The sequence below is a fragment of the Notolepis coatsorum genome (genome assembly GCF_963971535.1).
Source record: "Notolepis coatsorum genome assembly, chromosome: 7".
Classification (NCBI taxonomy): domain Eukaryota; kingdom Metazoa; phylum Chordata; class Actinopteri; order Aulopiformes; family Paralepididae; genus Notolepis; species Notolepis coatsorum.
The window spans coordinates 120026845-120040004 of NC_140171.1; the positions used below are offsets into that span (position 1 = coordinate 120026845).

General features: G+C 43.3%; 1 protein-coding gene across 1 annotated transcript in view; it reads left to right on the forward strand.

The window, feature by feature from the left end:
- The first annotated feature begins 399 nt into the window (after positions 1 to 399).
- Positions 400 to 13160, forward strand: part of coro2aa (coronin 2Aa) — an 80860-nt gene continuing 68099 nt past the window's right edge. Inside the window, exon 1 of the mRNA XM_084317905.1 lies at positions 400 to 464. The gene's annotated coding sequence lies outside the window, so the exon portion shown is untranslated. The remainder of the gene's footprint in view (positions 465 to 13160) is intronic.

Sequence of the window (13160 nt, forward strand, 5' to 3'; positions counted from 1 at the left end):
GCACACACACACATTTCTCCCTGCCTACTGCCGCTGGTACCTCTGTGGGTAGAATCTGTGGGTTCCGTCCGGGCCAGAGGAATTTGTCGCTTGGATATCGGATGACCTTTGCTTTCAGAATCTCCTTTTGGACAATAAGATATCGGAACAGTTGTGAGTTGGTGGACCAGGTTTATGTTGCACACACATACACACACACACACACACACACACACACACTCTGGCTTTGAAGGCTGTCTGTGTTGTACCGGTGTGATATATGTGTGTGTGTGTGCTCGGAGGCAGACTCGTCCCATGTGCTTCAGAGAGAGGGGGAGAGGGAGGGAGAAGTGACTTGTGGCTACTAGCCCATCAGAAATAGACTGACTGACAGACACACACACACAGACATTACCTGCTCCCATTCAGGGAAGGAACCACAGCTCCCTGTCTCTCTCATCCATACAGACAACTGACTAGACAGGGTGAGTACAAGGTCTCTCTCTTTCTCGCTCTCCCTCTCTTATTCTCTGTCTCTGTCTCTCTCTCTGTCTCTGTCTCTCTCTGTCTCTGTCTCTCTCTCTCTCTTTCTTTCTCTCTCTCTCTCTCTCTCTCTCTCTCTCTCTCTCTCTCTCTCTCTCTCTCTCTCTCTCTCTCTCTCTCTCTCTCTCTCTCTCTCTCTCTCTCTCTCTCTCTCTCTCTCTCTCTCTCTCCCCCCCCTCCCTTCTGGCCGGTTGTCTGCTCTTCTCTTCATTGTACTGTATTATTAGCCATGTACTCTTGCTGTCAACGCTAAGGATTTCTGTCCAAGAGTTTGCGTGTGTGTGTGTGTTCACAAACATCTGAGCTCACCTTTGGCCCAGGGGGTTGAAAGTCAGGTGTGTATGTGTGTGTGTACTTTTACACTTCTGTGGGAGTTGAGACATGCTTGAACAAGACAAGAAGAAAATGTTTCAAACCAGCACCTCAAGGGAATATGGGTGTTATGTACTGTATGTACTGTACAATGATCTTCAAATGGGAACAAAAAGTTTAGCTTAAGGGTCTTAAAATGTAGAAAGTTGACAGGTAATCTCTCTCTAGGAAGTTACTCTAAAGACACTCACTGGAATAGCCAACGGTGTCGACATTAGTCTTGTGTTGACAGAAGTGCTTGAACTTGGGAAGATGCACTCACATTCACGACCATAAGCACGGAATCTTTTTTTGCTGACTACAACATAAAAGGGTGGGAGGGGATTGTGAAGATTTGAGGTGGTTCCAGAATGGTGAAAACATGATGTACTGATCCGACTGTAGTGGTCAAGCAGAATGAAATGAATCACACAGATGGCTTTTTTTTTTAATAGTGGAGTGGAGTCCAAACCCAATGGCAAGTATGGACCGTGTGGGTTTGGAGTGTAGTGGAGTGTTGAGTCCTATTCAGCCGCTTCAGTATTCCCCTGGCTCATGTCATCAAGACGCAACACACCTTGACCTATGAGCTGGTAGTCCACTTTGTGCGTGTGTGTGCATTTGTTTGTTTGTCATTGGTGCCTTTGATCCGTTTGTGTGAGGGTTCTCTTCATATAGCGTCTACATGTGCATCGTCAAAGAAAAAGAATATATAGATCATCATCCCCCTGTCACTATAAGTGAAAGCCATGCAATTTGTTATAATATTGGCATGTTCGATTAACTCTAGGACTAGCCTCCAGAGCACATGTGGGCAAACAACACTTCCCGTTGTTGGGCTGGCTCCCTCTGGAAGCCAGGTCCGTTCAACTTCAGCTCAATATAGTTCACAACATTTATAACAATAGGGCCCCCACTTATCTTACAAATTATTTTTAGTGGAATAGGGACATGCATACCCATAACACCAGAGCCAGCATTGCCGACCTGTGTATTCCAAGGTTCAAAACAAATATGGGCAAATGTTCTTTTAAATTCTGGGCAGCAGCCACAATTTGGAATTTGCTACCTTCACAGAAAAAAAATCAAATCATGGCTCCTCGACGATGTTAAAAACTAGATTTTAAAATGCATGAAAATGTTGTCTGATACATTGTTGTCTGTGGCTACGTTTGTACTGCACTTAAAATGTACATGTCTATTGCTTGTCTGTCTGAGACCAAGGACCACAATGGAAATACGTCTTGACTTTTTTTGTGTAGAATCCTTGATGTTTTCTGGAATGTTGTATTTTTTTAAATGTCAAATCAAATCAAATCAAATTCCTTTAACTACATGGCCCATACAGTATTTGGAGTATTCTGGTGGAGAGTCCACTGTACTAGGCCAACATCTAAAATCCCATTCAAATGTATTGATGGGCATTGGTCTCTGTTTTGTTAGTAGGAAAAGACACATTTCACAAATGACCATTTAAGATTTTATTCCCAAAGATTCAGACGAACTTAATTAACTTAAAAACTTTTTTGTGAAATCTTAATCAGAATATATACTGTGTATATATAATTGATTTGTTAGTAGGGAACTCTCAGGGTGCTACTGATTGTGACACAAACATTACTTTTTTCTTTGAAACATTTATTTCTCTCATATTTTGAGTGTACGATCATTTTGTTCACAGCCTCTTTTTTCACGTTTACCTCGGGTGCCAATAAATAGTTGAGGGCACCATATCTGTCTTGCAGGGCGTAGACATAAAGTATCTTACAATTCAGTCAATTAACAAAGTAGATTTTCTTCACAAAATAAATAAATACTGAAAACCATATGCCAGTAGTAGGTTGTCACATCCAAATTGGCAATTAACAAATTAATTTAAGTTTTTATACACATTATGAATTGATTGAATTAAATGTGAATCAATGCCAACGCTGCTGTGTTGAATGCTTAGCAGAAGAGAGCGGATTCAGTCCACTTGTATCGCCACACCTGGCTGACCTAATTCCAATATTAGTTAACCATTAACCCCCCCCCCCCCACACCTCGGCTCATAATGTTCAGGTAGATGTACACCCATAAAAATATGTCCAGAAGAACAATGGAAGTTATTTGTGCTACCTGGAGGTTAAAGATTTGATGATTAGTTCCAAGGTACTTGTATGTTGAAGTGATGAAACAAATTTATTCATGTAATCTTCTTGACTTTGGAGCAGCTGAGGTGTGTGTGTGTGTGTGTTTATTGGTGCCCTATATCTGTGTTTGTGTGAGGGTTATCTTCATATAGCATCTCTCTGTGTGCATCTGTAGTGTGTGTGCATATGTTAATAGAACTCGTGCTTCATGTTTGTCACCAATAGTGACTGGGAGTAGAACCTGCATGTTGCACTGTGTATTAGAGCTGCCGCGATTACCGCATTACCGCGGTATCGCGGTTACATCACGCCCACCGCAAGAGTAGGCTGAATACCGCATAACCGCTGTTTTTTTATAATAATAATAAAGTACCCTCCTCTCGTTGGGCTTGCGGCTCTGCAGATATACCCTACTCCTCTATCGAGGTTCCAAGCGACCCTATTGGGTACCAGAAAAGTCACGTGAAACATTGCAGACCACTGATTGGTCAGAAGAGAGACGCGTCACACGTTTTTACGTCCTGAATGTCACCAATTGATCAGAGCTCATCACAACACGGCTAATAACGTTAGCTTTAGCTCCCCGCCGGAGTGGACTACCATCGCTCCTCAGGAGTACTAAACGAGACATAATGATTTTACTGTCTGCAACGAATGTTATAATAAAAGCCCTTCGTTCTATACACTTGTCTGATTGAAAACTTTATTAACAGACCGCAGAATGGGACAACTCAGCACGCTCTGAGCAAAGAAAGGAACTGAGATATGAATTGAGTATTGCTTGCCCTTGCTATGGTCCGGTAAATACGCTGATGTTATTGAACGTGTAACTATATAACGTTACTGCCACAAAACGAATGCCTTTATTATAAAGTAGTAACTTTATAATAATAAGAAGAAGAAAGGGTCGGGGGGGTAACCACCCCTGCCCGCGACACCGAGTGAACGGCGCACGACCAGAGGGGAAACTTCGAATCCGTGTTTCACTTTCAATAACTAATGCGTGCTTGCCGAATCCCAAACAATATTCATGCTGCGAAGTCATCCTCTAAAGATAGACATTTAGACTAGAGGCAGGCTATATGCTATAAAGAGTAGACTACTAAAAAAAAATGCATTCAAACTTTAAAAAAAAAAAAAATTGTGTGCGTGCGGTAATAACCGCGGCGGTAGGAAATATTTCGCAAATTTGTGCGGTAAGGAAAACATCAATACCGCGGCAGCTCTACTGTGTATATAGTACATCTTACATAACAACATCCCATATGCAAATGGAAAGGAAGTCACTCTTGGTTACTCCTTGTCTCTCTCTCTCACTCACACTCACACTCACACACACACACCTTAGTTATTTGCCCATTGATATACGGTAGCTGGACGCATGCCCAAGGCTCCATCTATGCTATTACATTACAGTGGCTGTGGGTCTTGACACATGCACTAACTGGTCTTCCTCTGCACATACATACACACACACGCATGCATGTGTACGCACTTAGACACACAAATGCACATGTGCATGCACGGATGCAAGTGCTCACACACACACACACACACACACACACACACACACACACACACACACACACACACACACACACACACACACACACACACACACACACACACACACACACACACACACACACACACACACACACACACACACACACACCATCAGGACATATTCTTTCATGGCACCTTACTGTTTTACACGTGGACTCTTTAGAGTGGGCTGACTATTGTGTTACCAGTGCAGCCGTTATCCCATTTCAGGGGGAAAGCTTGTAGGCTGTCGTCTGTGTATGATATCAGACAGGAGGCTAGACCAAGGGCAGTCACACACACACACACACACACACACACACACACACACACACACACACACACACACACACACACACACACACACACACACACACACACACACAGGCTCTCACCTGTACGTTCCCCATCTAGAATTTCGCCTTGAGCGCTTACAAAACATTACAGGTAACCCAACTTCAGTTTGGGGGGGGGGTCTCGGGGCTGAAGAAGGGGGCTAGTGGGTTTAATGGAGAGGGCTTTCGGGGGGGGGTTGGAGGTTTAGGATTACAAAGTTTTACTAACAAGTGTAGTGTATGATACAGAAATGTATTGCATGTCATTTTGCGGACACTTTCACTATTCAAAGCTCCTTAGAAATGGTGTTTTTAGTGATGCGAGGGCATTTATTGTTAGCATGGTTGGCCCCAGTAGCAAGGAACGGAACCCTGGCAGTGGTGATGGAGAGACGACTCCCACAGTCCAGTCACTCCTGGTTAGCGACTCTGGGAGTCAAAATGTAGTAGTATTTACTTTTACCCCACAAATCTTTTATCAATGCATTTGGCCAATTATCTCCAGAAGCTAGATATCACGACGATATTTACATTTACATAACATTTTCTCATTTAGCTGACGCTTTTATCCAAAGCGACTTACAAGTTCTGTACGACAAGTCAGCAGGACGGGTAACCCTTTCAGCTGAGTAACAATGTTCATCAAACAGTGCTGAAACTTGGGTGCTGCAGTGTTGAGTGCATAGACATAAGACATATTAGTATAGTAGGAGGAGTGCATGGTAGTATAGGACAGTAAGAAGGTTAGTGTTTCTTTCATTAAAAAATTAATTTCAGATATTGATTGAAGAAGTGTGTTTTTAGTCGACAGCGAAAGATTGGTTGGGATTAGGCTGTCCTAACTGTGGTGGGAAGTTCATTCCACCGTTGTGAATGCGATATCCTAACGTATTAATGGCCGAGACGGCAGCAGTTACCAAAATGGCCAACATGTGCCCCGTTTGAACTTTGAAACACTGGAGTCACGGAGTGGACTCTGCTAGACTCCAGTGATTCTAGTCGCAGCCATCGGTCAGATGTCATGTACTGCTCCCTGGCATTGTTCGTGTCATGCTGCCAGTGTTGTAGTACTCGAGTCCAGGACTCTGCACTGATTTTCAGGACTTGTGACTCGAGCATTGATGACTCTGACTTGGACTCGAGCATTGACTGCATTTGGACTCGGAAGGTGCAGACGAGGACTCGGACTTGTTAATGATAAATAGTTATTATTATTAAAATAAAAATTAATGGGCCCTAATCATTTGCCATAAGATATTGATGGCGAGTGCATTTGTTTGGCTATTGTGTCACAAAGTAAATTAACTCCCTTTGAAATGGTGACCGCTGTGTCATTTATGTTTAACTCATTCAGCGCCGGAGATTAGTCTTATCCTTGTAGCTAGAACACCAGCTATCTAGAGCCTATTTTCACTGTGCGTGACGATGTTTGCAGAGCTATATCTATATTCTATATTATAGCTATGGATACAATACTATGGCCATTTGACAGTAACTATCTTCTGTCCAAGATGCAAAAAATAGATAATTTTCTCATGCATATGTTCGCGCGTTATCCCGTGGTGAATATAAGTATAATTTCAGAGTGATCCGGGATCATTCCTGGAAGCTGAGTTATAGGGCGCTACGTGAATTCTACTATAAGTGTTGGCGTTTCTTGCCTGGACACGCTACTATTTCCAAATCAAAATATATATAATAGGTATTATGTTTCATCATAAATGCATGAAGGGGGGGGGGGTTATGCTTTGATGGCCAGTAACAGCATTCGTTGTGAACACCACACTGTACGCTGATCAGCTGGATGGATATGAAAACATTGTTGGATCAAGCTGAAATTGATGTCAGATAGTCCTTACCTTTGATCGGGGGTGTTCCAAAAACAATATTCCAATTGTCTGCTCGCTGCTTGGTGTCCATCTGGTCCCGGACATAATTTGGCACAATTTATGGATTGAGTGTGCCAGATGCGTTTCGAAGTGGTCGGATGAAGCTATTTACTCTGCTCCGTCTAGATTTAGCGCCCGGAGGGGTTTAAATGTAACACACGGTCTGGAACAGGCTTTACTGCACTCTCGATGCTGCCACCTAGCAGGATCTGGCTGGTACTGCACCCTCTGGGTCCCAGTATGCCTTTTAACGGCAACATACAGGTCTGTGACATTGAATAGAATATTAAAATCGGAAAAAAGGAAAACTGACCAAATAACGTATACACGCGGTTGACGTTCAACGGTTGTCGAGCAAACACGTATATAAACGTTGTTGGTTGGCGCAGATTGAGTTAATGTAGACCTTTATTTGTATGTCAGCACTTTGACTGCCAGAGTGGAGTGGACTCAACCTTGATGACTCGGACTAGGGTAATGGGGACTCGACTCGGACTCGACTCAGGCTCTTCTTTGGTGACTCGGACTGGAACACTGGGGACTCGAGACTCGACTCTGACTGGAGATTTAGTGACTCGACTACAAAACTGCATGCTGCTCTACTCATTGAGCTGCACAGGACCAGAGTGGAAGGTCTTAGTGGTCTCAGTGTTTCTTTGTGTGTTTTCTCCGTGTGTACCCCATGGGTGTTGTTATGCCCTGTTGTCTCTGCTTACCTGTTATGCCTTTCTATGATTTGTTTATTATCACTATTATAATTTTTTACTATTATTACTCCATTATTGTATTTATTTTTTAAATCGTTGCCCACTTCATCACCTATCTGCGTCTAGTTATCCTCGTTGAGGGGATCTCGTTGAATTATCCATCTAAGGTTTCTTCCCATTTTCTTTCTGTCTGAGTTTTTCCCCTTATCTTCTTCGGGGGTTAAGCCAGAGGGTGTTGAATCTTTGTGGGCCTGTGAAGCCCATTGAGACATGTAATGTGATTTTGGGATATACAAAATAACTAGACACCATGTCTCCTAGTAACTAAGCCAGAATCACACCACTGGGGGTAAACCTTGAACTCTCTCTCTCTCTCTCTCTCTCACTCACTCTCTCTCTCTCTCTCACTCACTCACTCACTCACTCACTCACTCACTCACTCACTCACTCACTCACTCACTCACTCACTCACTCACTCACTCACTCACTCACTCACTCACTCACTCACTCACTCACTCACTCACTCACACACACACATACACACATACACACAAAGCCTTTGGCCTCAGAGTGGCAAGTAATAAGGGAGAGGTTTATGAGTTGTATTGAAGACAAGCTCTTGTTGAGGAAAAGTTGAATGCATGAGCCCCGCCACATGCATACATACACAGACACACTGTCCTATCCAATGATTACAGGGCAGATGTAGCCTAAAAAAACCTAAATAACACTTCCAGCTTAACCGATACCATAGTCATATTTTCCTGTGACTTTACTTCTATTCTTTTTGTTCATACAATGGCCATGTTGTAGTTTCTCACTTTGTTATAGTTCTGTGACGAGAATATATTTTCCTCTTGACAAATGGATGGTTTCTGTATACCCCCCCCCCCCTCTCTCTTATTGGAGAGAGGGGCTGCACTGGTCGGCTGCAATGTGGACGAAGCCTTGCATCATGTGTCCCCTCCGGTACACGAGGAGGCAGCCGTCGCATCTTTTCACCTGCACAGCGCGATTTCTCAGCGGCGAGGGTCTGCGTGGGAGGGACACGCTGCCCCGTCACTTCCTGATTCTGCTGCGCAGGCGCACCAACCGACCTGTAGGAGTCGCTGTCCACAACGTCCGATCCCCACCCACCAGCTTCCAACCCCCTAATAGAGCTGGGCTCGCCTCGAACCCAGCATCTCCTGCGTTAGTGGCGAGCGCCTTGCCCACTGTGCCACTTAGCCGCCCTTGACACACAACTTTCCAAAAATGATAAATAATATTCCCGGGGGTCCAAACAGAGAGGACAGTCTTACAGGTAGTTTTCGGTGGCAAACATGATAGCGTGGTTTCGGTTTCGAAACGTTTTTAGTTCTACCCCCATTTGGTGGGTGGCAGTGTTAATAATGGCAATGTCAGTGAGTTGAGAGAATTTCACTTGGTCCAAGTTTTTCTCAAGAGATATCTTGAAATTCAGCAGGTCAGTTCTTTCTGTTTCAAGAACATTTTGCCTGGTGTGGGAAAATCTTTTGAAATAAGCTCAATTGTGCTCAAATGTCAAAATATCTCACCAGACCCATTCAGTCAGATTGCTTGGATTTTTATAAACACATGTTGGCATTTTACAGTACGAAGCAACATATGCATTTTGGTATTTTATTGCAGGTTGAATGTTCAAAAAAAGAAGATTTCTAAGACCCAGTAAAGTCCTGTGTGTGTATAAAACCATTTCACCGTCGGCTGAGGTACCTCAGTACCTGTGTGTCTTTTGATCAGCATGAAGCCGGCCGGTGTAAAAATAGCCAGAATTGTGTTTTCATCATCAGTTCTGCTTTGAGCTTAAGTAGGCCGCCCACCATGAAGCATGCCGTGCTTCAGAAGAGCAGCTGAAATGGAGCTGTCACGCTCAGCTTGCCGTCGAGGATGATTACAACAACCTGCTTTAGATGTGACAAAGAGGGCTCAATGCTCTGCCTCCAGAGGCCTGTTTCATTGCCCATCAGTGTGCAGGAGTAATGGATTAGCCTACGTGTAATGGGATTTACTGTAATCTGATTATGAATAACTGGTTACTTGTGCTGGTTACAGTTACTGTCTGAAGATAGTCACACTGACCAGATAGTATAAGTATATGTCTTTATTTGTCATCAGATTAACACACACACACACACACACACACATGCGATGGGCGACCCACAGGAACACACACACATGCACTGAGTTGCTGACGAAATGTTTTCTGCACCTCCCATCCCGTCATCCTTCCCCCCAAGGGCAGCCGGGAGCAGACAAGGGCCGTGGCAAGCGCCGCGCCCGGGGACCAATCCAAGTGCTCCTGTCCGTCTTCGTCAGGGACGCGACAGCCTTAGCGATCTGTTCTGCATGTTTTTCTATTGGGTTTATCTTATCGGGAGGGGAAACCCTTGCGAGCACGGGGGGAGAACATGCAAACTCCACACAGAAAGGCCCGGGAGATACCCCACCTGGGTAACTGGCAACCTGGTCCCCAAGCGGGAATCGAACCCACAACCTTCTAGCTGTGAGGTGTACTTTTTTGCGGGGGGGGGGGGGGAGTTACACTAACAATATTACTCAGAATAATGTATGAATACATTTTGACCGTGAGATTACAGACACACATTTTTTTGCATGTATTTAAATCACAGCTGATAATGTCTGTAAATGATGATAATAACACTGACTGACTGTCTAAATGTGGAGCAAACTGACAGTAATCCTAAAGTAAATGCAAAGGAATCACACTGCTCTTATTCTGGCATTGCCCTTAGGATTGATAATGGCTCATCTGTCTGTGTGTATATTTCCACCTTATTGAGTTTGAGAAATTAAATTATGCTATGATTACACCCACCCCCCAACTAATGGATATCATATTGAGGAATGACGTTCTCTTTAAATACAGTCTTACAGTATGTTGAAGAATGTATGATACAGTCTTACAGTATGTTGAAGAATGTATGCTACAGTCTTACAGTATGTTGAAGAATGTATGGCAAGCTCATTCCTCCCATGCCTTGTGTAGGCAGCCTTATCTAATGTTGATGTTTTCAAGCTCTTGTGAAATCTGCTCAGCTAATTTTGTCACAGCAGAGCAGGGCTGGTGGATTTTTCTAAAGGCACAATTAGGGTGATACACACACACATTTAGCTAAGCTCCTTTCAAACATACAGTAACTGACATAATTACAGAGAAATGTCAGTAAATTAAGGATACAGTAAACAAACTATATTGAAAGCAGCGCAGGCCTGATGCATGGGTTAGTGGTTTGTTGGGTTAGTGGTGCGTTAGGTTAGTGGTGCGTTGGGTTAGTAGTGCGTTAGGTTAGTAGGGGTGGGAATCACCAGTTTCATCACGATACGATACGATATAGATTCTTTGGACAACGATACGATATTTGCCGATATCACAAAGTCTGCCACGATACGATACGATTCGATTCAGGTGCCTGCGATCGATATGAGGCGATATTATGTGCCCATTTAACACAGTCACATTTAGATCAACTAAAAAAAGGCTACGGAAATATCAATTGTTTTTATTTTTGAGCTCTTCCAGACATTTAAATGAAAAACAATATATTGTTTTTAATACAAATGGACCTCCTGTTAACTTTTTATATATTGAGCTTTAAACTTTAAGTAAAATGTTTTGGAACTCACAACACGCAAGCTAAAACCCCTTCCACTCCCAAACTTCCTACAATTGTTTTATGTTGCGTGATGATCATGAATACATTTATTATGTATTCATGTTTAAATATCAACATTATCTGTCCATCCTCAGTAACACACACACACACACACAGAATGCCCCTCCCCCAGTCCCCCACAGAAAGGTAGACTGCCCCCACCCCTCCCAAGTCCCCTCTCCTCTCTCCTCTCCTCTCACGGTTAGCTGCTTAGCTTAGTTAGCTCACGCTAACGCAACGTTAATTTCGGTATTTAACGCGACGTGGGCATAAAGGAATGGCGAGGATGGAAAGCATGTTAGATGCATTTGACCCCTTGTGGGGAAAAAAACAACAGGCACTTATTTCGGGCAAAATAGGCGGACTCTGAAGCATTACTGTCTAACGTCTACACATGCCGAGCTGCGCTGAGCTAATGTTGTTGTTCCGGCCGGGGGCGGATATGCTCACGAGGGGATTTTCAAAATAAGAGTATCGCAATATGAATCGATCTTTTTACGTTGCATCGATCCTATTTGATTATTGATAATAGATCGATATATCGATCTGGATCGATGTATCGTCCCACCCCTGTAGGTTAGTGGTGCGTTGGGTTAGTGGTGCGTTGGGTTAGTGGTGCATTGGGTCATTCTGCCTTTAAGATAAATTGTTTTAAAAGGATTGGAGCGTCAAAAGGACCCAGCGACCAAATCAAGGTTGACAAGGAGATTACTTGACTGTTTGTTTGTGTACACAATCCTTCTGTTAATTGACAAAAAGTGACTGAGACATAAGTTACCCTGACGGTTAAAGAAGCTTGTAACGACGGCCCTACACAGCATGTTAAAAAACTTTTCTCAAACTAGAAAGGTGCGCTCATTAGAGCAAATCTCCACCAAGCAGCAGCCACACAATTCTTCTCTAGTAGCCTACATGTTAAGTGGGGCTTAAGTGTAGGGTGCTGGACCAATGAAAGCAGATCTCCCCACACTATTTCCACTATTAAACACTATCACACTATTACACTAGCACACTATTATCGCTATATAAATGCTCCATTTACCATTTTAGACTCATACACACATGACCGATTACATAATCTTCCCCCAGGCTTCCGCCTAGTGTAGATAATTACTGCAAGCAGACCGATTAGACTAGGCATGTAAATCATTCTGCCATTGCATAGTGGGCTAGAATTTCAGGTTGTGGTTGAGACAATTAAAAGCCAAAGATCTACAGTCATATTGTATAGACCTGTTTGCCGTATACGTCAGACTCAGTGTGCACGCGTATCACCGGGGCAGAAAGGAACGTAATCCTGGTCAGAACAACAGGGCAGACTACAATATATTTGCATTTGTTAGCCATGCTAGCGATCTAAACAATCAATCCATGCCAAAGCTAGATAATGTAAAAGGTGAAATACTCACACTCACAGACATGCTGATTTGGCAAAATTACATCCAGACGTTTTCGTTTGAAACAACTTTTAGTGCCATGGTTTCTCCATAGAGCCCCGTCGTATTCTTTTAGCGCAGCAGCTCGCGTAGGTCCGAGGCGTCTTAGTCACGTGACTCAGTTGGTATTGCTGATTTCCCCCCAAAATTTCAATCACAGCATGATCCACATTTAACTGGAATAGAATGGTAGAACTGGCATATTGGAGTAGAATGGTTTCATATATCATTAAGCTCAAACTGATGGTGTATAATTAGCATTATGAAGCCTATGTTCTGTCATTTATTTGGCTCATATAATGGTCTTGTGCTCACATAAGGGGCAAGGACTTCTCTCTCCTAGTAGAAATGTCTCTCCCAGCATCAACAGGCTACTACATACTACAGGCTACCAAAAGTATCAGCGCTAGCCCACGGCCTTAGACATAAAGAATATCAGACTGGCCATATTTCTACATTTGCAGTAGCCATGTCCTCCGGTTTCACTATTTAGTTAATCCGTTTTCAGTCTGTTTCAGTTGTTTTCTGTAATCAATGTCCACATGCCA